The following is a 27,301-nucleotide window of genomic DNA, read 5'->3' on the forward strand; positions in this document are numbered from 1 at the left end:
GTTATTTCACAGCCATTTTACACTGCACTTAAGTAACTTAGAAGTCACCTATATGTCTAACCCTCACTTAGTGAAGGTTAGGTGCAAAGTTACTTAGTGTAGGGGCACCCTGGCACTAGCCAAGGTGCCCCCAAATTGTTCAGGGCAATTTCCCCGAACTTTGTGAGTGCGAGGACACCATTACACACGTGCACTACACATAGGTCAATATTTTTATGTAGTGTCACCATGGTAACTCTGAACATGGCCATGTAACATGTCTATGATCATGGAATTGTCACCCCAATACCATTCTGGTATTGGGGGTGACAATTCCATGCACCCCCGGGTCTCCAGCATATAGCTTGGGGACTGCCAAACTAACTTTCCAGGGCTTTCTCTGCAGCTACCGCTGCTGCCAACCCTCAAACAGGTTTCTGCACCCTGGGGCCTGGGAAGCCCAGTCCCAGGAAGGCAGAACAAAGGATTTCCTCTGAGAGAAGGTGTTACACCCTCTCCCTTTGGAAATAGGTGTGAAGCCTCTCCTGGCCTCTGGAAATGCTTTGAAGGGCACAGATGGTGCCCTCCTTGCATAAGCCAGTCTACACCGGTTCAGGGATCCCCCAGCCCTGCTCTGGTGCGAAACTGGACAAAGGAAAGGGGAGTGACCACTCACCTGATCAGCACCTCCCAGTGGAGGTGCCCAGAGCTCCTCCAGTGTGTCCCAGACCTCGGCCATCTTGGGTACAGAGGTGTGAGGGCAAAATGGACATCTCTGAGTGGCCAGTGCCAGCAGGTGATGTCAGAGACCCCTCCTGATAGAGGAGGATTGGCTACAGAGAAAGGTAAGCACCTAAGGGCTATTTAGGGTCTCTACTGTGGATATCTCACCAGATGACAAATGCAAGAGCTCAGCAGAGTTCCTCTGCACTTCCCTCCTCGACTTCTGGCAAGGATCGACCGCTAACTGCTCCAGGACGCCTGCAAAATCGCAACAAAGTAGCAGGAAGACTACCAGCAACATTGTAACGCCTCATCTTGTTGGCTTTCTCAACTGTTTCCTGGTGGTGCATCCTCTGAGGTCTGTCTGCTTTCACCCTGCACTGGAAGCCAAGAAGAAATCTCCTGTGGGTCGACAGAATCTTCCCCCTGCCAACGCAGGCACCAAACTTATGCATCACCAGTCCTCTGGGTCCCCTCTCATTTTGACGAGCGTGGTTCCTGGAACACAGGAGCTGGATCCAAGTGTCCCCAACAGTCCAGTGGCCCTTCTGTCCAAATTTGGTGGAGGTAAGTCCTTGCCTCCCCACGCCAGACAGTAATCCTGTGTACTGCATGAACTGCAGCTGCTAGGGCTTCTGTGCACTTTTGCAAGACTTCCTTTGTGCACAGCCCAGCCCAGGTACCCAGCACTCCGTCCTGCATTGCCCAACTCGTTGAGTTGGATTCTGAGTTCGTTGGACCCTCTTTTGTTGTGCTGAGTTGACTATCGTGCTCAGATTTTCTGAACGCCTGTTCAGGTGCTTCTGCGGGTGCTGCCTGCTTCTGCATGGGCTCTCCGTGTTGCTGAGCGCCCCCTCTGTCTCTTCTTCCAAGGGGCGACCTCCTTGTCCTTCCTGGGCCCTGGCAGCACCCAAAACCTTCAACTGTGACTCTTGCAGCTAGCAAGGCCTGTTTGCGGTCTTTCTGCGTGGAAACAACTCTGCATCCTCCAGCACACCATAGGACATCTTCTGACCAAAGGAGAAGTTCCTGGCACCTTCCGTTGTTGCAGAATCTTCGCCTCTTCCAACTGGAGGCAACATTTATGCACCTTCATCCGGGGTTTAGTGGGCTCCTACCCCCCTGGACACTTGCGTGACTCTTGGACTTGGTCCCCTTCCTTTGCAGGTCCCCAGGTCCAGGAATCTGTCTTCAGTGCTTTGCAGTCAGTTGTTGCCCTTGCAGAATCCCCTATCTCGACTTTATTGTCTTTCTGGGGTATTAGGGTAATTTTACTCCTACTTTTCAGGGTCTTGGAGTGGGGTATCTTGGACATCCTTAGTGTTTTCTTACACTCCCAGCGACCCTCTACACACTACACTAGGCCTGGGGTCCATTCGTGGTTCGCATTCCACTTTTGGAGTATATAGTTTGTGTTGCCCCTAGGCCTATTGTCTCCTATTGCATTCTATTGTGTTCTACAGTGTTTGCACTACTTTTCTAACTGTTTACTTACCTGATTTGGTGTGTGTGTGTATATTTTGTGTATTTTACTTACCTCCTAAGTGAGTATATCCTCTGAGATACTTTTGGCATATTGTCACTAAAATAAAGTACCTTTATTTTTAGTAACTCTGAGTATTGTGTTTTCTTATGATAGAGTGCTAAGTGATAAAAATGGTATAGTAGGAGCTTTGCATGTCTCCTAGTTCAGCCTAAGCTGCTCTGCTATAGCTACCTCTGTCAGCCTAAACTGCTAGAACACTTCTAATCTACTAATAAGAGATACCTGGACCTGGCACAAGGTGTAAGTACCACAAAGTACCCACTTTAAGCCAGGCCAGCCTCCTACACTCTGTCCCCATCAAATCAATTAATGGCCATTTAGGCTCTGCTAATCCCACTACTATGTGTTTATCTGGGAGGAATTCACAAAGTCAAAACTGTCAGTTATACTCAGCCATGTGACCTAAGGCAGGCTGCAGGCGCTGCAGGCTAAGGGCAGGAAAATGCGAACTTCCTAAAACTAGCATCTTCAAACTTGTAATGATAAATTAAACTTTACCATTAAAGAGGTTTTATCATTACAAGTTCATAGTTAGCATACAAGGTATAGCTACCTCCTCTGGTTTAGGAATTACAGTTTATTAAATGTAATAACCAATCCCCAATGTTATCCTAATGGAGGGGTAGGCTTCCCAGTACTGAAAAACACATTTTGGTGTTTTTCACTACTAGGACATGTAAAACATGAACGTACATGTCCTACCCTTTAATTACACAGCACCCAGCCCTGTGGGCTATCTAGGGCCTACCTTAGGGGTGACTAATATGCACTAAAAGGGGTGTGTATGGCTTGGCAAGGGGTTTTAAATGCAAAGTCGACATGGCAGTGGGACACTGCATTCAGGCAGCAATGGCAGACCTGGAACATGTCTTATTGTGCGACTCACTTAAGTAGCTCTTTAAGTGCTGCAGGTCCACTGGTAGCATTTAATTTACAAGCCATGAGTATATGGTATACCACTGTACGAGGGACTATGCTTTATTTAAATATGCCAGTGAGGTTTATGCCATGTTTTCCAGGGAGTGAGCACAAGCAGTTTAGCATTGGCTAGCTGTGGTTAAGTGCACAGAGTCCTAAGGTCAACAGAAAAAAACAGCAAAACGTAGGAGGAGGAAGGAAAAATGTTTTGGGGTGACGCTGTAGAGAGGACTATTTCCAACAGATATGTGGTGCAAAAAGCTATTGGAATCAGTTTAATACAAGTCAGATGTTTTAAGGGAAGGTGCAGTAGCTCAGAATGTGTAGAAACATGCAGAAAAATTCTAACGTTTCTATAATTAACTTATGAGTGCAAAAAATTAACATGTTGCCATAAATATCTACTTTTTGCTTATCACTGTACAGCTTGAAAAACAGAGCAGAGGAAGGAAAAGCAAGGTTTTGTTTTTGTTCTTTAAACAGCTGCTTTAATTATGCTTTGTCACTTGACCTGCATTTCCGCTTGGCGCTGGCTCTGAGAGCAGGAATTTTGATGCCAGAACTGTAATACATTTTTACTGTTGACTTCTAGCATAATTTCTTTATAATCGGCGACATTTGACTCACCTAGTCACATTTTCTAAAGACATCAGAGACAGGTTTTTAATACAGGAATTGCTGAGCCCCTTGTTATATATATATATTTTGAGGGGAACACCTCGATACGTTCCTTGTTTTTAGTTTACTACTAACCTCTCTTCACCACTACACACACCTAAGCCCTAAAGTTATTCTTACCTTCCTTTACACTACCCACTTCGAAAACCCTAAAATTATCCTTACCTCCCTTACACTGCCTACCCCATAACCCTAAAATTACCCATATCTTCCTTTACCACTACCTGCACCAAACTCGCTGCATGTCACAACAGAGTTTTAACTTCCTTATGCTGAACCCATTTTTGTTGCCTTTTAGGGCCTTTTCCCCTGATATCCAGTGGGAAAGTGCTTGTGCTCTCCCTTCTAAACATGGTAAAATTAGCTTACACCTGATTGGTACATTTAATTTACTTGCATGTCCCTAGTAAATGGTACTACATGTATCCAAGGCCTGTAGGTTAACTGCTAACTAGTGGGCTGCAGCATTCATTGTTTCTACCCACGAAAGTAGTCTTTTAAAACACGTCTCAGCCCTGCCACTGTAGCCTGTAGGACAGTTTTAATCTGCCAATTCGACCTGACAAAAAAAACCTTTCACCTGGCCTAAAACGTCATTTTCATGATTATAAATCGCCCATAAGGTAGGCTCAAAGGTCATGGTGCATGGTATTTAACAAATAGGGCATGTGGGTTTAAGGTAACCATGTCCTGGTAGTGAAAAACATCTAAAGTCGTTTTCCACTGTTGTAAGGCTATCTCTTCTATTGACTAACAATGGGTTACCTTGTTACACTTAATAACTAATTCAAGTTGGGGACCAGATAGAGATATGGTGTTTACACTGAAATGAATTGTAATTTGAAAAAAACGAATTTTAGGTCACAACTTTGACAATGCCACTTTTAGAAGATTTACTAATGTATGCCGAAAGAGATGGATGAAATGCTTGACAAACTCAGCCACTGGCAATTACTCGGGCCGCATTCCTGTCCATTGTTATTGGCAGTTCAAGCTGAATTGCTCCCATTAGAGCCAGGTCAAGGCTGATTTGCATATGAATGGGTCCACACAGAGGTGTCATGATGCGTAAAATAATGATGGACTGGGATACAGCTATGAGTAATTACTAGTGGCTTAGATGAATTCAAGCATTCCATCCATCACTTTTAGTTTAATTTACTTTTAGAGAGTTGCAATTTTTTGCCCAAATCAAATGTGCCTTTCTGCCAGTGCCCTAGGTCATATGACTGTGAATGTCTTTCCTATTGTGTATTGCTTCCAGATACAGAGACGAAGGAAGCCTAGGTGTGAGGGGAGATGATCTTACTGACATGATGCCTGGGGAGGAGCTGTACATTTCCCTGATTGCATTTCAAAGGTCCCTGCCTACAGCACACACAAAGGAACCTGAAACCTGGCCTGCCCATGTTCTTTTTTACCTTAGAGGGTTTGAAGCCAAACACAGGGGAAGTGGAAGAACTAATGAGAACCCATTTTGTGAGTAGGTCAGGGAACTCCTCCACATAAAGGAAGGCCCTATGTATAAATATGGCATTTTCAGAACACCCTCACTGGAACACTCCTGTACCTATGGAAATTTCAGAAGAAGGACTGCCCTGCTGTCTGGGTAGCCTAGGTTCAAGACAAGCAGGTCCCTTCTTCCTCAGAGTGACTGCCAGGGGTCAGTTGGCTGACCTGCTGGGTGAGCTACATAGGCACAACAAGCTTACAGAGGCCTCCCTGCAACTGACCAAGTGGTACTACCTGATCTCTGCTGCAGACCACTGCTGGTTTGAGTCCTGATACACAAGAGGTGCCCCCCAGGTCTTGGACCATTGGCTATCATCTGTTTACACTCTTGAAGAAAAGGTGAAGATACAGAAGTTTTGGGTTCCTTACAATCATGAGGAAACCTTGTCACGCCAAGCATTGATCACCCAATATGACCACCAATGCAAAGCTCCAGTGGGACCTGCTCTTTGCGATGACAGAACCCATCTGCGATGACTGCCAATGGGAGACCTGCACTTTGTGCTGACAGTGACAGGTCACGACGAACACCACCACAAAGTTCCACCAAGAACAACATCTTCACACTACAGCAACTCCTGTCTGCGGTGCTGGACCTGTTCTTTGCGCGACAGCCTCCTCCTGTTGGCTTTCACAAACGTGGACAGCACCCGTTTGTGCAAACTTTGAGTAGGTAACTCTTCAGCTGGACTATCCTGGTCCCTGCATTTCACCCGCACACCATGATGGCCTGAACTAGTGACTTTGGCCCGGTCCAGCACACTAAGGGGCATATTTATACTCTGTTTGCACCGAATTAGTGTCATTTTTTTAAACTCTAATTAGGTGCAAAACTAACTCCATATTTATACTTTGGTGCTAGACCCCTCTAGCGCCAAATTTATGGAGTTAAAGTCATTTTTTGAAAGTGGAAACCTACCTTGCCTTAATGAGATGCAAGGTAGGCGTTCCCGTGCAAAAAATGACTCTATGGACTTAACACCATATTTAGGGGCATATTTGTACTCTGCGGCATATTTATACTCTGTTTGCACCAAATTAGCGTCTTTTTTTTAACTCTAATTCGGTGCAAATCTAACTCCATATTTATACTTTGGTGCTAGACCTGTCTAGCACCAAGGCCCTGATTCATACTTTTTTTGCTCTGCATTACCGTTATTTTTTGATGCAACAGTGGCGCAAACTTACAAAATATTGGCCCTTATTTATACTTTTTGCTGTAAAACTGCACTAACTCAGTTTTGCACCAAAAAGTTTAGCACCTGCTTGCACCATTTCTGTGCACCAGCCTGGCCCCATATTTATGGAATGGTGCAAGCCGGTGCAAAGGGTAGGCTAGAGTAAAAAAAAATGACTTTAGTCAGGTGGGGATGGCAGTATAGAAGAAGAGGGTTTAGCATCAAAAAATGACTTTCGGCAGGTTAGAGTAAAAAAACATGACTCTAACCAGATTAACATCATTTTATGATGCTAAACCTACCATACCACATGACTCCTGTCTTGGAAAAGGCAGGAGTCATGTCCACCACCCCAATGGCCAGCACAGAGGACAGGGGTCCCCTGGGCATGGCCATTGCACCCTGTGTCATGTATGGGGGCCCATTTCAGGGCCCCCATGGCACTTTAAAAATTAAAATGCAATCTTACCTGTACTTACCTGGGATGGGGTCCCCCATCCTCTGCAGTCCCTCTGGGGTGGGTGGGGGTGCCCCTGGGGCATGGGGAGGGCACCTGTAGGCTTATTCCATGGTGTTCCACCATGGAAATAGGCCCACAGGTCCCCTAACGCCTGCCCTGACCCAGGCTTTAAAAAATGGGGCAAAGCAAGCTTTGCCCCATTTTTTGACCCCTCCTCCCTTCCTTGCACCATTTTTGCATAGGAGTATAAATATGGCGTTAAGGCCATAGAGTCATTTTTTGCACGGGAACGCCTACCTTGCATCTCATCAAAGCAAGGTAGGTTTCCACTTCCAAAAAATGACTTTAACTCCATAAATTTGGACGGGTCTAGCACAAAAGTATAAATATAGAGTTAGTTTTACACTGAATTAGAGTTTTAAAAAAATGACGCTAATTCAGTGCAAACAGAGTATAACTATGCCCCTAAGCATCAAAAAATGATGCTAATCTGGTCAGAATAATTTATTTTGACTCAAACCTGCCTAATGTCATTTTTTTTACCCTTTCCACCAGCTTGCACCATTCCATAAATATGGTGCCCAGCTGGTGCAAAAAAATGGTGCAAGCCGGTGCAAAACTTTTTGGTGCAAAACTGCATTAGTGCAGTTTTGCACCAAAAAGTATAAATAAGGCCCTAAGGCCCATATTTATACTTTTTTTGCGCCACATTTGCGCCGCTTTTTGATGCAAAAACTGCACAAACTTACAAAATACAATTGTATTTTGTAAGTTTGTGCCGTTTTTGCAGCACAAATGCGGCGCTAAAAAAGTATAAAGATGGGCCTAACTGTGACTGCTGCTTGGTGCTTTTTGGTGCTATTTTCAACCAAAATTATAAAGATTGATATCTCCAGTTTTACTGATTGGATTTTTGTCATCCTAGTATTATTTGATTCAATTCAATGTACTCTATTATTCTAAGTTGGTTTGAGATTTTTCTTGTGTTGGTTTTTACTTTAATAGTGTTTGAGTGCTACATAAACATTTTACACATTGTCTCTAGTTAAGCCTGACTGCTTTGTGCCAAGCTACCATACGGTTAAGCACAGGTTCATTTAGTGACTCTTGTAGAACACTCTGACAAGGATTCTGTTTATTAATTAAGTAGGGCTGCTACTTCCCTCAACTGATAAACCAATTTCTTTATAGCATAAAAATATGTGAAAAAAAATACCTGCATGGTAAAGGCACAAATACCCACGTGGTAGAGGCATAAAGACTTACTTGTAAAATTTCTCCTACTCAAAAACGCTTCAGACTCTAATATCTTGCCCTTACCACAAGGTACACTCAGATGTTACACAATATTTTTGGTATGGATTCAGACAGAGATAACTATGATGACTGGGGCCAACTGTTCCCCAGTATGATGAGGAAAACTGGTATGTAGACCTTCAGGATGCCATTGGGCTGGATACTTCAGATGTGGACCTTATGTTGCTACCCCCCACCACTCTAAGTCCTACCACAGAGGAATGCACCTCCTTCACTGTGGCTATGTGAGGAGCAACAGCAGTCTTAGGCCCATATTCATACTTTTTTAGCGCCGCATTTGCGTCATTTTTTGATGCAAAAACTGCGCAAGCTTGCACAATACAATTGTAATTTGTAAGTTTGCGCCGTTTTTGCACCAGAAAGCTGAGCAAACCCAGTGCTAAAAAAGTATAAATATGGGCCTTAGACTTTAGTTTTAACCTCCATGGTCAGTAGCTAATGTACTGATGTAAATTTGCAACCTGGCCAGGTTCCCACAGAACCACTATTGCCATTTAATGAAGCCCTTGTAGGCGCACCTTTGAGCAGTTGGTCCAAGCCTTAATCAAGCATGCCTGTTAAAAGGTTGATTGTTTATCAATATCACTCCGCACCTGGTGACCCGGCCTTTCTTACACAACATCAGACGTGAGAGAGTTTGGTGGAACATGCATTCACCAGCAAAGCCAAATGCCTCCCCTACCACTCTGCATGACTACGAGTCAAAACAAATAGGAACATTAGGAAAATTGATTTTCTACTAGCCTTGCTCTGTAATCATGAACACTAGGGCCCACATTTATCCTTTTTTTGCGCCACATTTGTGTCACTTTTTGATGCAAAATCGGCGCAAACTTGCAAAATACAATTATATTTTGTAAGTTTGCGCCATTTTTGCGTCAAAAAGTGATGCAAATGCAGTGCAAAAAAAGCATAAATATGGGCCTAGCTGTCTTCTCTGCTAATACTTCCATGCCTTTTGGGACATGGTTGCACAAATTATACCTGTTGTTCTGTATGACTTTTGAGCATTCCTTAATAATCCATTCTGGATAGTTGCAATAAAGCAAAATCTGTTGTAAGATCTTGACTGGATACAACTGGTTGTTCAGAATGTGCCATGGGGGTATGTCAAGATGTGCCATGGGGTACCAGTGTGGCCCTTCAGCACCATATCTGGATGATGTACACAAGCTTCCCTGGAGATGTCCAGGCATCCTTAATTGACATGCTTGTTGAACCCAAATAGAGGACGAGGGTACACAGCCTTGACATCCCAGCACCCAGTTCAATCATTCAATCAAGACTTGTTAAGCTCAGCTAATCACCTGTGAGGGTATCCAGGTGCTGTAAATCCTGTTGTATATGGGGGATAAGTCGGTCATGAATCCTTTCCTAAATTCAGGCAGAGTGGATGAGGTCCGGAGGTGGAGGCCGTTTCAGGAGAAGGAGCATCCTCCACTGTGGCTTCGGTTGATGCGAGGGGTGTACGGGAGGGAGAGGGCGGTGGAATGTAAGTGTCTGGGGGGCTGGTGGAAGCTCAGCCGCTCCTTGATGTATGCTGGTTCAAGGTTGTGAACAGTGTGCCCTGTAAGGTGTGCACGTTTGTCCACGCACACCTTAACTTTACCGAGTGCACAATCTAGATTGTACAGCACGCACACTTCACAAGTCATGCAAGACCTTTGAAGCTGCTTTTGAAAAAGCGAGCATGCACAAACAAATAAAGGTCACTTGCGAGTTGGAGAATCACAGGGAGAGTCGAAGGCAATCCAGTGTGGAGGAGCACTTCACCGTGGGAGAGGCAGTGTTTGGGGGGCTGCGGATGGTCACAAGGTGCTCAGCAAGTGGCTCCCACAAATGCCTTTTGCTAAATTAGTTTTGGTGATAGGGGTGGTGGCTACAACAGGCACCAGTAGCATCTCTGATTAATGTATGTTTTATGGTCATGCACTAATTCACATTGTTGGCATCACTCGAGAGCTTGGTAATAATGTTTTGTATAAGGTGCTCTGGGCTTTGTGTTTATGAACAGCTGATGCTCCTGCAGGGCCGACTTCTGTTTTTTTCTTGGCTCAGCCGTTCCACTGGTGGATAAAGATCAGCCTAATCATTTTAAGTGAATCAGTGCAGAGGCCCTACCAACAAAAAACATTACCTAAAATATGGTAAAGTCTCTTCAAAAAACAAAAATGTGCCTTTCTTTAATGCTTGGAAGCTTTGACATTAATAAGTCACATTATATCACTGCACTGAGAGGCACTGATTACAAGTAAGTTTTTGAATATCACTGCAGAACCATTTGTCCCCGCCCTCATAAAAATGCTGTTTGTGAACTGAGAAAAGTATGTGGCCCACATTCTTAAACAGAGAGTGCCATTACAGTCTATTATATCAAACGCAATTTGTACGCCTCTTATGCTGAACTAACCTATTTGAAGGTGCTTTCAAATGCGAACATGGAGAAAATGGCATATTGCTGAAATAAAATATTTGCCTAAGGTCACACACCTTGGGTATGTGGGAAAGCTGAGGTTAATTCCAGGTTTTCTGGTTTCACTTTGTACAAATCAGCCACTAAATAGGTATCTGTTTGTTCCCTTTTTTATCTCAAATGTAAATTCTTTTTAGCTGTTTTTGCATTATTTCCACAATGCTTATCAAGTACTAGGGAGATAGGTGCTTTATTTACTGTGGGAGTGTGATTATGACAGACGTGATTGAGAGCTCTGTGGTTGAGGAAGAATGCAGTTCCAGTTGCTCACAGTGCCAACAGGCCCATAGCTGCGAATGGGGCCGGTATCGCAATTTGCGATTCGGTAATAGCATTTGCTATTTTTAAGAAATCGCTATTACCGAATCGCAAATGTGATACATGGCACTTTGCGAGTCGGAAATAGCGATTTCTTAAAAATCGCTATTTCCGAATCGCAAAGGGCCGTGATGATACATCTTGCCCTATGTTCAGAAGAGAGTGACAAAACAGTGCACAAGAGGAAAGATGATGTAACGGATATGCAAATGGAGGATTTCTGAAAACACTAGGGAGAAAAAAGATGTAAGTGTCTAACAGAATGGGAGACTGCAAGGAAAACTGGCATGAAGGGAAGACATTTTCAGTTCACATCATCACAAAAATATCATTGTTACTCATGTGTTTGCTACAGCTAAAATGCATTGACAAAGCCAGTGGGTCTGGCTTGTTTTAGTCATAGGTCAGTTGTTGCGTTATGCCTGGATATTGTAACCTAACCAGTATTTGGGATGTTTCTAAGTGCCGCTGTGTGAAGCATAGGATTCTGATTCATATGTTTTGAGCCATGCCTCTTGAAAAGGATGCTTAGTTATAATTCTTTTGCCATGCCCCTTTTAGAGATTCCTCACCAATTTCTGCCCACTTACAGTACTGCTGGACTGCATGCACTACTTTCTTTGAATTGGCACAGCAGGGAATGATACCAAAGTGTTGTCTGTAGCCTCCTCAAAGGGCCCTGATCAGAGTGTGAGCACGTCTTCTCAACTCCACCACATATGCACGTAGGGTCAGGGAGACAAGTTCGAACACTCCCTCTAGATACTGATGGGTGTAAGGTTTTAGGGTTGTGGTAGTCTGATGAACAATTTGTATGGTGTTAAAGTCTGTCATCCTCATTTTGCTCTGCTATCATCAGTTCTGCTACAAATAAAATGAAATGCAACTGTTAACGAAATAACCTACTTTTAATTTAAAAGAGCCTTTTTCATATTTTTGAGTGCCACTTGCTGTATCATATCATGTGGGATATTCTAATGGAGCGTATCCGGTTCAGCCATCACTATGAATTTCAAAGCATGCATAGCGCTACCTCTCGTGCAGCATGAATGCCAGGAAAAAGCTGCATCACAGAAGGAGTAACAAACACTGCAGGTTTAGAAACCTGCTTCGTGTAATAAATGCTAATAAACATGTGAGTACATGCCTGTTTGACCTGAAGTGGAACCCCAGGTAACTGTTGCATGCATGGTCAGTTTGTTGGCACACATCGCCTTAGCTGCAGTGCACAGACACATTACATTGCTGCACTTAGAGGAAAAGAATTAGAGGGAACATTGGCTGTGAAAGGCCTTGTAGGTGTGGAAGAGTGTCTTTCATTGGCATCCCTTCTGGATGGAGAGCCAGTAGAGTTTCCTGAGGTCAGGGGTCATGTGGGTCTACTTTGTGAGGTCGGCCATAAGTTGGGCAGCTGAATTCTTTATGATCAGCAATCTCTTTAGGAGGTGTGAGGTGAGTCCAGTGTAGAGTGCGTTGGCGTGGTCCAGCTAGCTGGTGACTAGGGTTTGGGAGAGGGTTCTTCTGGTGATGATGGGGAACCATTTGAAGATCTTAGAGCATACAAAGAGTGAGGAAGCAGGAGCCTGCGTTAATCTGGCATTTCATGGTGCGCTTGCTGTCCAGGATGATGCCGAGGTTGCAGGCATGGTTTGTTATAGTGGGTGAGGGTCCTAAGCCCATATTTATACTTTTTTGCGCCGCATTTGCATAATTGTTTGATGCAAAAGCGGTACAAACTTACAAAATACACTTGTATTTTGTAAGTTTGCGCTGCTTTTGCGTCAAAAAGCAGCACTAATGTGGCGCTAAAAAATATAAATATGGGCCCTAGTTTGGAAGGCCACCAGGAGTCGTTCCACAGGGAGGTGTTGTTCCCAAAGATCAGAACTTCCGTTTTGTTTGTGTTGAGTTTCAGGCAGTTGTCTTTCATCTAATTGGCAATGCTCCTCATGCACCTGCACAAGGTGGTACTCTTGGTAGAAGGGTTTTTAGATAGATAGAGGATGTGTTGGGTGTTGTCAGCATAGTATATGATGTTTAGTACATGGGTTCTGATGATGCTGGCCACTGGGGTCATGTAGCTGTTGAACACGTTGGGGCTGAGGGACGAACCTTGAGGGATGCCGCAGATGATGTTCTTAGATTCCAAGCAGAGTTGGTGATCCAGGCGGAGAGGTACTTGACAGCCTGTTGAAGGTTGGTTGAGGTGTCTGGGAGGGAGGTGTTGAGGGTGCCAGTTCACTGGCTCCCTGATACTTTGTTCCAGCTTTGATGGGAGGTGCTTGGTGGCTTGGTGACGGTGTTAGGGTTCCTGTAATAGTGAAGTGGACAATGGCGTGGTCAGTTCTAATGAGCTCGGTGACATGGCTGCAGTTGACTGTCACTTGCCGTGAAAATGGGGTTGAGTGTTTTTCCTCCAATATGTGTTGGGGTTGGTGACTAGTTGTGTGAGGCTGATGCTGTTCATGATTTGGAGGAGATTGGCAGTGTTAGTGTTCTTTGGGTCGTCAAAGTGAAAGTTGAGCTCTCTGAGGAAGATGTACTATTTGGATTCGATGGCAAGGGAGCGATGAGTTCTCAGATGGTGTCACAGAAGCTAGGGCAAGGACCTGGGGGTCTGTAGTAGAGGGTGCCTCAGTGGTTTTGCCATTGGTTTGTAGTTGTAAGTTGAGGTGCTTCATGTTTGGGGTGGTGTCATCTGTGATGGTGCAATGGATGGTTTCCGTGTGGATGATGGTGATTCCACCTCCGTGTTTGTTGATGTAGTCTTGGTGTGCTATCTTGCAGCCATCTGGAGTTGAGGCGGCAATGTGGGGCGTGGATGCGTGTTCACTCAAATTCATCATGGTAAATGCAGTGCCTAGTAGCACTTAGGGCCACATGTAGCACAGTTCAGATTTGCGACACGCAATTTCCGAGTCGCAAACCCAAATGTAGGGCAGTGTTCTTGACACTAATTGCAATTCGCAAGGGGGTCGCAAATGCCCACCTCATAAATATTCATGAGGTAGGTCGCAATTTGCGACCCCCTTGGGAATGGCGGCCCTCACAGGGATGGTGGCCTGCTGGAGACAGCAGACCACCATGTCTGTGACTGCTTTTGAATAAAGCTGTTTTTTTTTTTTGTAATGCAGCCCGTTTTCCTTAAAGGAAAACGAGATGCATTACAAAAACAAAAAATTAAACGCTTTTGTTTCATTTTTTCACAGCAGGCAGTGATCCGTAGGACCGCGTTCGCAGTCACAAAGCAATCCAACATCGCACTGTGAGTCGCAATTAGAAAGGGAACACCCCTTCCTAATTGCGAGTCGCAAACCTGTTTTGCGATTCGGTAACAATGTTACTGAATCGTAAAACTGGGTTTGTGCATCGGGAACTGCACTTTGCACGTCGCAAACAGCCAAATTCGCTGTTTGCGACGTGCAAAATCGTTCGTACATGTGGCCCTTACTTTCATTAAACAATCTTTCGTTTTCACCATGGGAGGTGCAGTCAGTGCCGCGTATCTCTAGATATAAGCTCATGTTTCAAGATAATTGTCTTTTCATCAGCAAAGAGTAACACATACAGTTAGGGGTGCTGGAAAGGTTTCTTTACAGTACTACTCCTCGAGTTCAGGTGCATCACTCAAAGCTCGTCACCTCAACCAGCTCAAGGAAGCCTTATGAAACTAAAACTTGGTGGGATAATGCTGCCTTGACATCCCATTGCGCAAGGCGAAGCAAGAAAACACAATCTCTTAAGTCAGATTTACTATGCTGCACAGAGCCATCCTGCATGTCTCAGTGTGGCAAGTGTGTTAATTATTATGCTACATTCCTGCTCTCGCCATTTGACGCAGTGCAGCAAGTTGTCTTGTTGCTTTGTGCTGCTTCAAAGCTGAGTAAATCAGGGCCCCAGTTCACTCAAGTATTCTGGTAAATGCAGTGCACAGTAACATTTACTTCTATTAAAAAATCTTTAATTTTCACCATGGTTGGTGCAACAAGTGCTGAGTACCTCAAGACATAGGCTCATGTTGCAGGATGTGTCCTTCATCAGTGGAGAGTCATACATACAGTTAGAGGTGCAGGAAATGTTGCTCAACAATCTTTTCATGTCACAGTAGCTCTACTTGAGCACAGGTGCCTCCCTCAGAGCTTGTCAGCTCAACCAGCTTGAAGAAGTTTCACAAGAACAAAAACAGGGCAGAAGCAGACTCCCTTGACATCACAGCACCCAGTTCACTCCAATGCATTCTCGTAAATGCAGTACCATGGGGTACCAATGTGGCTCTTCAGTACCACGTCTAGATGATGTCTGCAGGCTTCTCCTGTGATGTCCAGGCATCCTTAAAGGGCATACCATTTGATCCTTTAGCTATAGAGCTTTATTTCTTATCTGAACTTTAACACTACCACAGCAGATTTTCTAATCTTATATCACTGTTGTGCTAAGCAACAAGGCAATAATGCAAGGCAACACAAAAGCTTACATGAAATTTATCAAGCGACGCAGTGGCTGCCTGTGTGATGCTAGTGCTGCATCAGTGTGTGTGACCTTGCGAGTAATGTATACAAGGTGTATGTTCGTACGCAAATTCCAACGTAACAGTAATGCAGTGGTATTTACAAAGATATTGCTGCGTGACACAGTGTCACGCAGTGTAATGCAACAATGGGAATGTGTCAGAGTGCTCAGTATGCAGGCAAAATAACTAATGCAATGCATCAATACAAATAGATGCCAGACCTAGCACATTAATGCAAGTTGTTTCCATCACGTGTTGGGAACAATTGATTGCTCACATGAGCAATTGGTGCCACCTGCTGTAAGTGCACATGTATTTAGAAATAGGAAGTCGAACTATTCAATCAAAGTGCAGGAAACTGTGGACCATAAAGCCATATTCACCAATGTGGTAGCAAAGTACCCTGGAAGTGCACATGATGCCTACATATTTAGAGACTGCACCATAAATAAGCTCTTCAAGAATGATGTATAAATGAAAATGGACATCTGATTGTAAGTCTAATGTCAAATGTATAAAATTGTATGTGGATGTGAAATACAATTACAATTCTGTATTCTTAGGAATAATATTGAAATGTGTTTTCTTACTATGGTTGCTTCAATCTAAATATAAGAAATGTACATACCGTTCTGTACATAGTGCATGTAAAGAGAACAACATTGAATGGGGTAAAAATGATGCAATAGAATGCATCAACCAAATGTGTTGGTCAAGTGTTCGATTGGGACAAAGGTGATCGATCTTGGCAGAAACCAGTTGAAAACATGCATGCAACTTAGCCACATAGCATGGTTATACAGTGTAATATTAACTCACACACCCTATTATCACTATAAAATAAGAAGTGAAGCCTACACATAAACATTACAAAGTGCAAGGGACACGTCTGCACCTGACTATCTCTAAATCATCCACCTAAAGCATATATGACGTGTATCCAACATTTGTATCATCATGTTCATGATATTTGATGTGTGACATAACTATATCTGAAGACACTGTAGTACTCCGGTATGAATATAGTTATCCTAAGGAAAATTCAGCATGAATAATAAGGTCTGTGGTTAAAGAATGCAAATAATGTGTGTTCAGAGACACTTGAATGCCCTTTCATAGAATAGGATTGCATGATATAATCTGAATTGAGCAATGTTACTGAATACCATATATGTGTTAATCACTGTAACATAAACACATATAGTAGTAAATGTCATTTGTGTTCATGGGAATACCATTACAATAATCAACATTTGTCTAAGACAGGACGAAAGTGAAGTGAATCTTGTACAGATGGTCAACATAGTCTTGGAGTATTAGAACATTGATGTGTGGAATGTCACGATATATAGACAATGAAGGGATCTTGAAAGAAACATACAAACATATATTTGCAAGTTAAATGGATGCTTAGAACAGTCATACTACCACAGCACACACTAATTAAAAATATATATTATTTCTCTCCAGCATCATAGATGCAGCATGGATATTTAAGTTTTCAACTATTACTAATATGTAAATCAAACTCTATCATCAGGTGATCGAGGGTATGGTGTCCCAACATGGATGATGACTCTGTTCATCCAACCACAAACTGAGCCACAAAGGTAGTACAATACATTGACCAAAACATCAAATGTAGTTGAAAAGTCATGTGAGGTACCTAAGTCAAGATTCTGTTTCTTGGATCAGTGTGGAGGAAGAAGGCTGCACACACCATCCATGGGGTGCAAAATCATACTGGTGTGTCCCGTGCTTCAAAATATATGTGTAAGGTGACATGTAGAATGGAACTGTCCAGAAATGAGAGCGGAAGAAGATGATATAGATAATGAAAACAGTACATTCTGTGGAAGGGCGTACATGTCACAATTATTTGGTTGGACATTTTTTCAGTGAATAGAAGTGTTCCACTATAGTAATCCATATGTAAATATACACATGGATAATAAAAAGCAATCATCACATGGATGAAAAATATACTCTAAAATGTATTACCATTGAATCGAATAGAAGTGATTGAAAATGTATTTGATACAACAATATATGAAAGGAATGCCCAATTCGTATCTCAATATCTGTAGTCTCAGCAAATAATCAACATTAAAAATCTTAAACTCTAGCTAGGCATATGTGTGTGAAGTATAGAAGTTCGATGGTTGCTGAGTTGGGGTATTTAAGGTGCCTCAATAAACAATAATATACCCTTGAACTTACTTACAAATGTCATCTGAGTAGTACTGCTAATGTTGTCTGAATTGTAATGATGGAAGAAGACACAGTGTGACACTGGCACAGACTTCCTGCTCCATGGTGAATGTTGACACAACAGTGCCAGGAAAGCAGATTTGTGATCTATGACAAGCTATCTAACAAGGTTGCCTAATGCAGCCACGTTGGCGGAATATTAGGATCCTATTCTATTCTTTTAGAAATTCTTGGCCATTTTGGAAGCAAATGAGGAATACGACTCACAGAATATAGATTTGTTAAATGTAATCCCACTACTGGAACAATGTAAATGTAAAATGTAAATTAGCACTTGTATAGCGCACTACTCACCCGTTAGGGTCTCAAGGCGCTGTACTCATACCGCTATGGAACCCCTCCTGGCTTTTCCCTGTGAGGCGCCCACTCCTGAGCACCCCCAGGGTGAAGCCAGGCATCCAAGCGCTGTTGGGGCCGTTGTGGATGGTGTCCTGATGCCATGAAACAATCTGACAACACAATCCTTAACACTGCAAAACACAAACAATTATCTTCCACATCCCTAGCAACACAGACCACATGATTAACCTAACAGCCCCAACTGCATCCTGTTTTTGATACCTGCACATGTGAGGGTCATTATAAAGGATGGTGCAGACTTCCGTGGTAGGAAGGTAAGCTTAGCCCAAACTGTCACTGACCAAATCATCAAGCACCCCCAACTGAGTTATAATACAGGTTTATTAGTTGAAAAATGTAATTGTGTAAGGTGCTATCCGTCTTTTAAGTTGTAGTATCGATGTATATTAATAAAACTGTGGTCACCTAATAATTGTTGTGTGCATTGACTACATTTCTAATGGTATGATTTTAAAAGGTATTTCATCATAACTAATGTGATAATTTGTTTAATTTATTTAAGCACCTATGAGTAAATATAGGTGAGCCAAACGTATTTCTGCATATATGAAACAGAACAGCTGTTGTACTTGTTCATGTACTTACAGATGCCTTTTTGAATTAGCCCCATAATCTTTATGCTAACCATAAATTCATGTTTCGGTTTTGGTGGATTCCTTGTTCAGTGATCATTAGTTAGTTACCCATGAACTCCTTTTTTCATAATTGTCTATATTCCAAACCATACGGCCAATTCCCAGAGGGATTTATGAGTATGTGATGTAAGTGCTACAGGAGTACTGTTTAACATAATCATAAACAACTTTGGTAATTTGCACCAATGTCTGGTAAGCACTCTGGGCCATATTTATGGCCCCAGTTGTGTCCCACTTGCCCCACGCAAAGTGGTGCATGTGCGACGCAACTCAAAAATAAAATTATAAATCCACGCAAGGCCATGTTGCATGGCCCTGAGTGACTTCATGAATCTGGAATAAAGCAACACAGCCCGAATCACTTCATTGCCTTGCTCTGTGCCATGGAGGCATTTTGTAGGTGTTGCATGGGTGTTTGCACGCAACATCCATGGATTTTGACACATTCCCATATTTACCAGCAGGAGCAGACCTGGGAATATGCCAAAATCCTATGCCTCTTCAGGTGAGGTGTAACAAGGAAAAATATCAAATTAATTCTTCTCATTGCTTCCTCCTTCGTCGTGTGCTGCATTCTGCACACATAGAAAGAGGAAAAAGCATCTGGGGGTTATTTTTGTGCAGGAAGGTGCCTCTTCCTGCACAAACGCAAACCTACATGCAATGGAGGCACCCTTGCACCATGATGCAAGGGTGCCTGAATTGATGTTAGGCAGCCTATTGTGCACCAGCGCTGGGGAAAGGATAGGAATGCACTGTATTGGGATAAATATGACACATTCCTGTCCTTTCCCTGTGGCACAGTGCAGCAAGGTGACTTGCTGTGCTGCACCACTTGGCCATAAATATGACCCTCTATATCTGACACCTTGCATATAATAAAGTATTCAAGATCTCTAGAGGTGAAATAAATGACCAACTGATGCCTTTCAACCAACAATTCAGAGCCAACTAATGGTACAGTAGTACATTGAGTTAGTGTGTCTGCTACACTCACCGAACAATTGGGGCAGTTCATAAAGATTGATGTATGAGTAGAAGTGACTTGTAGTACTCTGATGTCTTCATGAATTTCAGGGAATCAGGAGTAGTCTATGAGTGAGACGCACCAAAATCTTTGTGAATCATGCCCAAGATTGTGAATGGAAGGAAATCTAAATGAATTCCTTAACTGAAAAATATTACGAAGAACGCACTGAAAAAAACTATTTGGAATAACTAGGATCCCAAAGTTAACCCCTTTGCAGCCAAGGACATAACGGTTACGTCCTTGGCTGCGGCGCTGAGGCGCCTAGGACATAACCGTTACATCCTTGGACCGGCACATGGGAGGAACGCTAGCACTCCTCCCATGAGCCTCCCCCCCATGAGGGGCAGAAACCACTAGACACCAGGGATTTTTATTTTTTAGCATCAATTTCACGCAAGGGGAGTGACCCCTTAGGCAAGGCTCGTTCCCCTGCGGGAGCAAATTTATTTTAGGCCATTTCTGCCCCCCGTGGGGCAGATGGTCTATGTTTATTAGACCAATCTGCCCCCCTTAGGGGCAGAAACCACTAGTCACCAGTGATTTTTTTGCGCCAATGTCACGCAAGGGGATCGACCCCTAAGGCAAGGGTCGCTCACCTGGTGGGGGAGGAATTTATTTTAGGCCATTTCTGCTCCCCTTGGGGGCAGATCGGCCTCTTTCTATTAGGCCAATCTGTCCCCAGGAAGGACAGAAACCACTCAGGCACCAGGGATTGGTTTGTGTGTATGTGTGGGTTTTGTTTGGGGGGCAGCCCCTTGGGCAAGGGTCGCTCCCCATGGGTGCACATTACTGTTGGCCATATCTGCCCCCCATTGGGGGCAGATTGGCCTACTTTTGGAAGGCCCATCTGCCCCTAAAGGGGACAGAAAGCCCACCAGAGACCAGGTAAGATATTTTTCAAAAAAAGGGGATGGAAATAGGCTGATCTGCCCCCAAGGGGAGCAGAAATGGCCTAAAATAAATTCCTCCCCCACCAGGTGAGCGACCCTTGCCTTAGGGGTCGCTCCCCTTGCGTGAAATTGGCGCAAAAAAATCCACAAGACCTAGACACATCTGAAAACTAAACATCTGGGTGAGTCCAGGGGGGTGTGCTTCACATGCACCGCCCACCATTGTCTTATCCACAATGCCCTGCAAACCTCCACCTTTGCTGGAAATCACACATTTTTCACATCTTTTTTGTGATGGAACCTTCCAGAATTTGGAGGAATCCACAAAATACCTACCACCCAGCATTGTCGCATCTATACCGATAAAGAGTCTGCCCCACTTGTCAGCCTAAAAATGTTTTTTTCAAACTGCCCTTTTGGACCCGGTTTTGGTTCCCCCTCAATTTTGACATGTTTTTGGCTTTTCCCTGTCACAGGCACTTGGCCCACCTACACAAGTGAGGTATCATTTTTACCGGGAGACTGAGTGGAACGTTGGGTGGTAGGAAATTTGCCCCAGTGTGGTGATCCCACACAGGAAAGTGGGACAAATCTGATTTTTTTAGCTAAATTTGAGGTTTGCTGAGGAATCTGGGTAAGGAAACACTGGGGGATCCATGCAAGTCACACCTCCCTGGACTCCCTCGGGTGTCTTGTTTTCAGAAATGTTTGGGTTTGGTAGGTTTCCCTATATGGCTGCTGAACCCAGGACAAAAAACGCAGGTGCCCCCGCAAAAACAGGTAGTTTTGTATTTGATGATTTTGGTGTGTCCACATAGTGTTTTGGGGCATTTCCTTTCGCGGGCACTAGGTCTACCCACACAAGTGAGGTACCTTTTTTATTGGGAGACTTGGGGGGAATGGTGGGTTCAAGGAAATTTGTGGATCCTCTCAGATTCCAGAACTTTCTGTCACTGAAATGTGAGGAAAAAGTGTTTTATTTTGTTGCCGATTTTTGAGGTTTGCAAGGGATTCTAGGTTACAGAACCTGGTGAGAGCCCCACAAGTCACCCCATCTTGGATTCCCCAAGGTGTCTAGTTTTGAAAAATTCACAGGTTTGGTAGGTTTCTAGCTCGCTGCGCCACTGGATTCAAGCTAGCCTGGCTGATGAAGGGTGATACCCAGAAACCGGTCCCAGGATGCTTGTTTCCTGTCCAGGGAGGACCTAGCCTAGCAGTTCGGGCTGGACTGTTCCCAAGGGGAACAGGGTCAAGACTGATTTGGATATGGCTGGGTCCAAACTGGGGTGACGTGGCGAGCAAAATAACAATGGATTAAACCCAGATCTGTGACTGGGGGTGAGTGTTTGAAAAGTTTCAACACTCCGTCCATCATTTTATTTTGTTTTGTTTTGTGATGTTGCTTTGTGCTCCCTAAGTGGCAGGGGTATGCCCAGACGTGGGTCCCTTGCTTGCTGCGCCACTGGATTCAAGCTAGCCTGGCTGATGAAGGGTGATACCCAGAAACCGGTCCCAGGATGCTTGTTTCCTGTCCAGGGAGGACCTGGCCTAGCAGTTCGGGCTGGACTGTTCCCATGGGGAACAGGGTCAAGACTGATTTGCATATGGCTGGGTCCAAACTGGGGTGACGTGGCGAGCAAAATAACGATGGATTAAACCCAGATCTGTGACTGGGGGTGAGTGTTTGAAAAGTTTCAACACTCCGTCCATCATTTTATTTTGTTTTGTGATGTTTATTTGAGAAATGCCCTGTAATTCACATGATAGTATGGGCACCCCGGAATTCAGAGATGTGCAAATAACCACTGCTTCTCAACACCTTATCTTGTGCCTACTTTGGAAATGCAAAGGCTTCCTTGATACCTATTTTTCACTCATTATATTTCACCAAATGAATTGCTGTATACCAGGTATACAATGAAAACCCATTGCAAGGTGCAGCTCCTTTATTGGCTCTGGGTACCTAGGGTTCTTGATGAACCTACAAGCCCAATATATCCCCGCAACCAAAAGAGTCCAGCAGACGTAACGGTATATTACTTTTGAAAATCTGACATTGCAGGAAAAAATTACAGAGTAAAACGTGGAGAAAAATTGCATTTTTCACCTCAATTTCAATTTTTTATTTTATTTCAGCTGTTATTTTCTGTAAACCTTGTAGGATCTACACAAATGACCCCTTGGTGAATTCAGAATTTTGTCTAGTTTTCAGAAATGTTTAGCTTTCCGGGATCCAGCATTGGGTTCACACCTATTTCTGCCACTAACTGGAAGGAGGCTCAAAGCACAAAAAATCGTAAAAATGGGGTATGTCCCAGTAAAATGCCAATATTGTGTTAAAAAATTTGGTTTTCTGATTCAAGTCTGCTTGTTCCTGAAAGCTGGGAAGATGGTGATTTTAGCACCACAAACACTTTGTTGATGCCGTTGTCAGGTAAAAAATACACAAGCCTTCTTCTACAGCCTTTTTTTCCCCATATTTTTTTTAAATGACATTTTTGCTGTATTTTGGCTAATTTATTGGTCTCCTCCAGGGGAACCCAAAAACTCTGGGTACCTCCTAAATCCCTAGGTTGTTGGAATATATGCAGGCAAATTTGGTGTGGATAGCTTATGTGGACAAAAAGTTATGAGGGCGTAAGCGTGAACTGGCCCAAATAGCCAAAAAATGGCCTGGCACCTGAGGAGGAAAACGCCTGGCAGCGAAGGGGGTAATAGAAACACAAACGTGCTCATTTATTCAAAGCACTAAAGAAGAAAGTAAAACATTGTAGTTGAAATAACTGTTCTAATGGACAATAACCTGTTGATTACCAGTTTAAAACGGGGCATGATTTGCTGTTGCTAAGCGATTTTGCATAATTAAATCTGTGCAGGAAGACTCAGTATTTTGCTGACTGCTATGGGGCATAGTTTTGCCTTCTGTGCTGCCTTACAAAAACACGCTTACTACTAAACGTATCACATGGGTATATTCACTTTCCATTCCCCTTGCAAGGCCTAGAACACAAGAACGTACGCAAACCGTATTAGCTGCTGAAATTGAGTTGTACACATTCATGTTTGTGTTCCTCTAAATAAGTGCCGGTTTGTAAGATAAATTGCATAAATGCAACCTATACATTATGCTTGCCATTACTGTCACATATTTGTTTTGTTTCTGCTACTGGCGATTTTAAATTAAAATGAAAACATTTAAACCTGAGAAATACGTCATACACAGTTAAATGAATAATTCAGAGCATGATCTGGGGAATAAGAGACAAAGGGCCAGATTTTTAATGGAAAATAACGGTGCACAGTGCTGTGCCAAATTTGGCAGTGTCGTGCACCGTGCACCTTCATTTTCAAAACACATGGTCTACCGTATTTTTTAGAATACGGCGTATCCCTGTGTTTCCCCCTGCGCCGGCGCAAAATTTGCTGTCGTGCACCAACGCAGCCACCCTTGCACCGTAGTGCAAGGATGGGTGCGTTGACAGGGAGATTGTGTTTGTGCACGAAGGTGTTCCTTCCTGCACAAAAACAATCTTAAATGGCGATTTGCTCTTTCTATGTGTGCTGCAAAATGCAGCACACATGGAAAGAGCAAAAGACGAGGAGGAATGAAAGCATTTCTCCTCGTTATGCCACTCTAACACCACCGATTTTGGCACTGCTTCAGGTTTACTCGTAAATCTGAGGCAGCATCAAAATGCAATGGGTGTTGCCATGGCACGCCCCTTCCATGCAAAGTGCTGCATGTGAAGGGGCCGTATTTATAAGCTGGCGAAAAGCCACAAAAAGTGGCTTAAGGGAACCTTGTAAATACGGCACAGGGCATAGCGCCACCGGAGCGTCACAAAAAGTGACCTCCGGTGGCGCTAAGGGCTCTTAAATATGCCCCAGTGTGCTTTCCATGTTTTTGATATATTTTGAACCAGGCAAAGTAAGCAAATGTTTTAAATTACCAGTGTATCCAAAAATGTTTCCATGATGTAGCCTTCTCATTTGACACTCTCGTGTAACATGCCAGTAGCCCGCCTGGTTCAAATTTTAAAATGCACTCTCTTAAAAGTCAGCGAAATGAAAGGTAAACAAAGATTCATATAGTAAAAACAATTCGCTGCAGTTTATTTTAGGAAGGTCTGGCACCTAACCTTCTATCTTTACCCAAACAGCAAGTGATACAAGAACAAGCATTGCCAAAGCCAATAGGTCTCGCCCACGGGCGAGCTTTTGGCTTTTGCAATGGGGTGAGAGTGGGGAACGGGAACGGGAAGGGAGAAACAGAGACGGAGGGAGAAACAGAGGACGGGGATAAGAAAGAGGGCCGAGGGAGGAGAAACAAGAGCGGGCGGAAGAGGATAAACAACAATGAGAAGGATAAATAGTTAAAAGAAGAGGAGGGGCAGGTGAGAAAAGGAGAAGCAAAAGAGGGCTGGTGGGAGGTGGAGAATCAATCAATCAATCAATCACAATATTTATAAAGCGCGCTATGTACCCGTCAGGGTTTCGAGGCGCTGGGGGGAGGGGGGGGGGGGGCGTGGAGCGCTGCTGTTTAGCGGTCGAAGAGCCAGGTCTTGAGGAGCCTTCTGAATGCGAGGAGGTCCTGGGTCTGGCGTAGAGGTGTGGGGAGAGAGTTCCAGGTATTGGCGGCGAGGAAGGAGAAGGATCTGCCGCCGGAGGTCTTGCGCTGGATTCGGGGTACGATGGCGAGGGCGAGGTTGGCGGATCGGAGTTGACGAGTTGGAGTGTAGAAGTTAAGTCTGGTGTTGAGGTAGGAGGGTCCGGTGTTGTGAAGCGCCTTGTGAGCGTGGGTGAGGAGTTTGAAGGTGATCCTCTTGTCTACCGGGAGCCAGTGGAGTTCCTTCAGGTGAGGGGAGATGTGACATCGGCGGGGTATGTCGAGAATCAGTCGGGCGGAGGCATTTTGGATACGTTGGAGTCGTTTGATGTCTTTGGTTGGGATGCCTGTGTAGAGTGCGTTGCCGTAGTCAAGTCTGCTGCTGACGAGGGCCTGGGTCACCGTCTTTCTGGTTTCTGTTGGAATCCACTTGAAGATTCTGCGGAGCATTCGAAGGATGTTGAAACAGGAGGAGGAGACGGCGCTGACCTGTTTGGACATGGTGAGGGCGGAGTCCAGGATGAAGCGGAGGTTTCTTGCGTGGTTGGCAGGGGTGGGCGGGGGTCCGAGGTCGGAGGGCCACCATGAGTCGTTCCAGGCCGAGGGAGTGCGCCCGAGGATGAGGACTTCCGTCTTGTCGGAGTTGAGTTTCAGGCGACTGTTGTTCATCCAATCGGCGATGGCTTTTAGCCCCTCGTGGAGGTTTGTTTTGGTGGTGAGCGGGTCTTTGGTCAGGGAGAGGACGAGCTGGGTGTCGTCGGCGTAGGAGATGATGCTGAGATGATGTTGGCGGGCCAGTTTAGCGAGGGGGGTCATGTAGACGTTGAACAACGTAGGGCTGAGGGAGGATCCTTGGGGGACGCCGCAGATGAGGTTGGTCGCTTTGGAGCGGAAAGGGGAGAGACAGACTCTCTGAGTTCTGTCGGAGAGGAAGGATGAGATCCAGTGGAGGGCTTTATCTTGGATGCCGGCTTCCTGGAGGCGGGTCAGTAGGGTGCGGTGGCAGACTGTGTCAAAGGCGGCTGATAGGTCGAGGAGGATGAGGGCTGAGGTTTCACCGTTGTCCATTTGATGTCTGATGTCATCTGTGGCGGCGAGGAGAGCAGTCTCAGTGCTGTGGTTTCGTCTGAATCCGGATTGTGAGGGGTCCAGGATGGAGTTGTCTTCAAGGAAGTGGGTGAGTTGAGTGTTGACGATCTTCTCGATGACTTTAGCTGGAAAAGGGAGGAGAGAGATCGGACGGAAGTTTTTGAGATCGTTGGGGTCGGCTTTGGGTTTCTTGAGGAGGGGTTGGATTTCTGCGTGTTTCCAGCTGTCCGGGAAAGTGGCGGAGGTGAAGGAGAGGTTGATGATCTTGCGGAGTTCGGGGGCGATGGTGGCGTTGGCTGAGTTGAATACGTGATAAGGGCAAGGGTCCGTAGGGGAGCCTGAGTGGATGGTGTTCATGATTGTTATGGTTTCTGCATCGTCCACCTGGGTCCAGGTGGTGAGGCGGCAGTCGTGGGAGGAGACGTCGGGGGTGGGGTCTGGCGGTGGACCGGTGTTGAAGCTGTCGTGGATGGTGGCGATTTTCTGGTGGAAGAAGGTGGAGAGGTCGACGCAGAGTTTCTGGGAGGGCGGGATGTCGTTGGAGTTGGCTTTTGGGTTGGAGAGTTCCTTCACAATGCCGAAGAGTTCTTTGCAGTCATGGGCGTTGTTGTTGATGCGTTCGGTGAAGTGGGCGCACTTGGCGAGGCGGATCCGTTGGTGGTGTTCACGGTTGGCGTTTTTGAGGGTGGCGAGGTTGTCGGGTGTGCGTTCTTGGATCCATTTCTTTTTGAGCTTCTGGCAGATGCTTTTGGAGGTGGTTAGATCGTCTGTGAACCATGCTGGAGAAGAAACAGGGAGGGGCTGGTAA

Source organism: Pleurodeles waltl, chromosome 4_1 (genome assembly GCF_031143425.1).
Source record: "Pleurodeles waltl isolate 20211129_DDA chromosome 4_1, aPleWal1.hap1.20221129, whole genome shotgun sequence".
NCBI lineage: Eukaryota > Metazoa > Chordata > Amphibia > Caudata > Salamandridae > Pleurodeles > Pleurodeles waltl.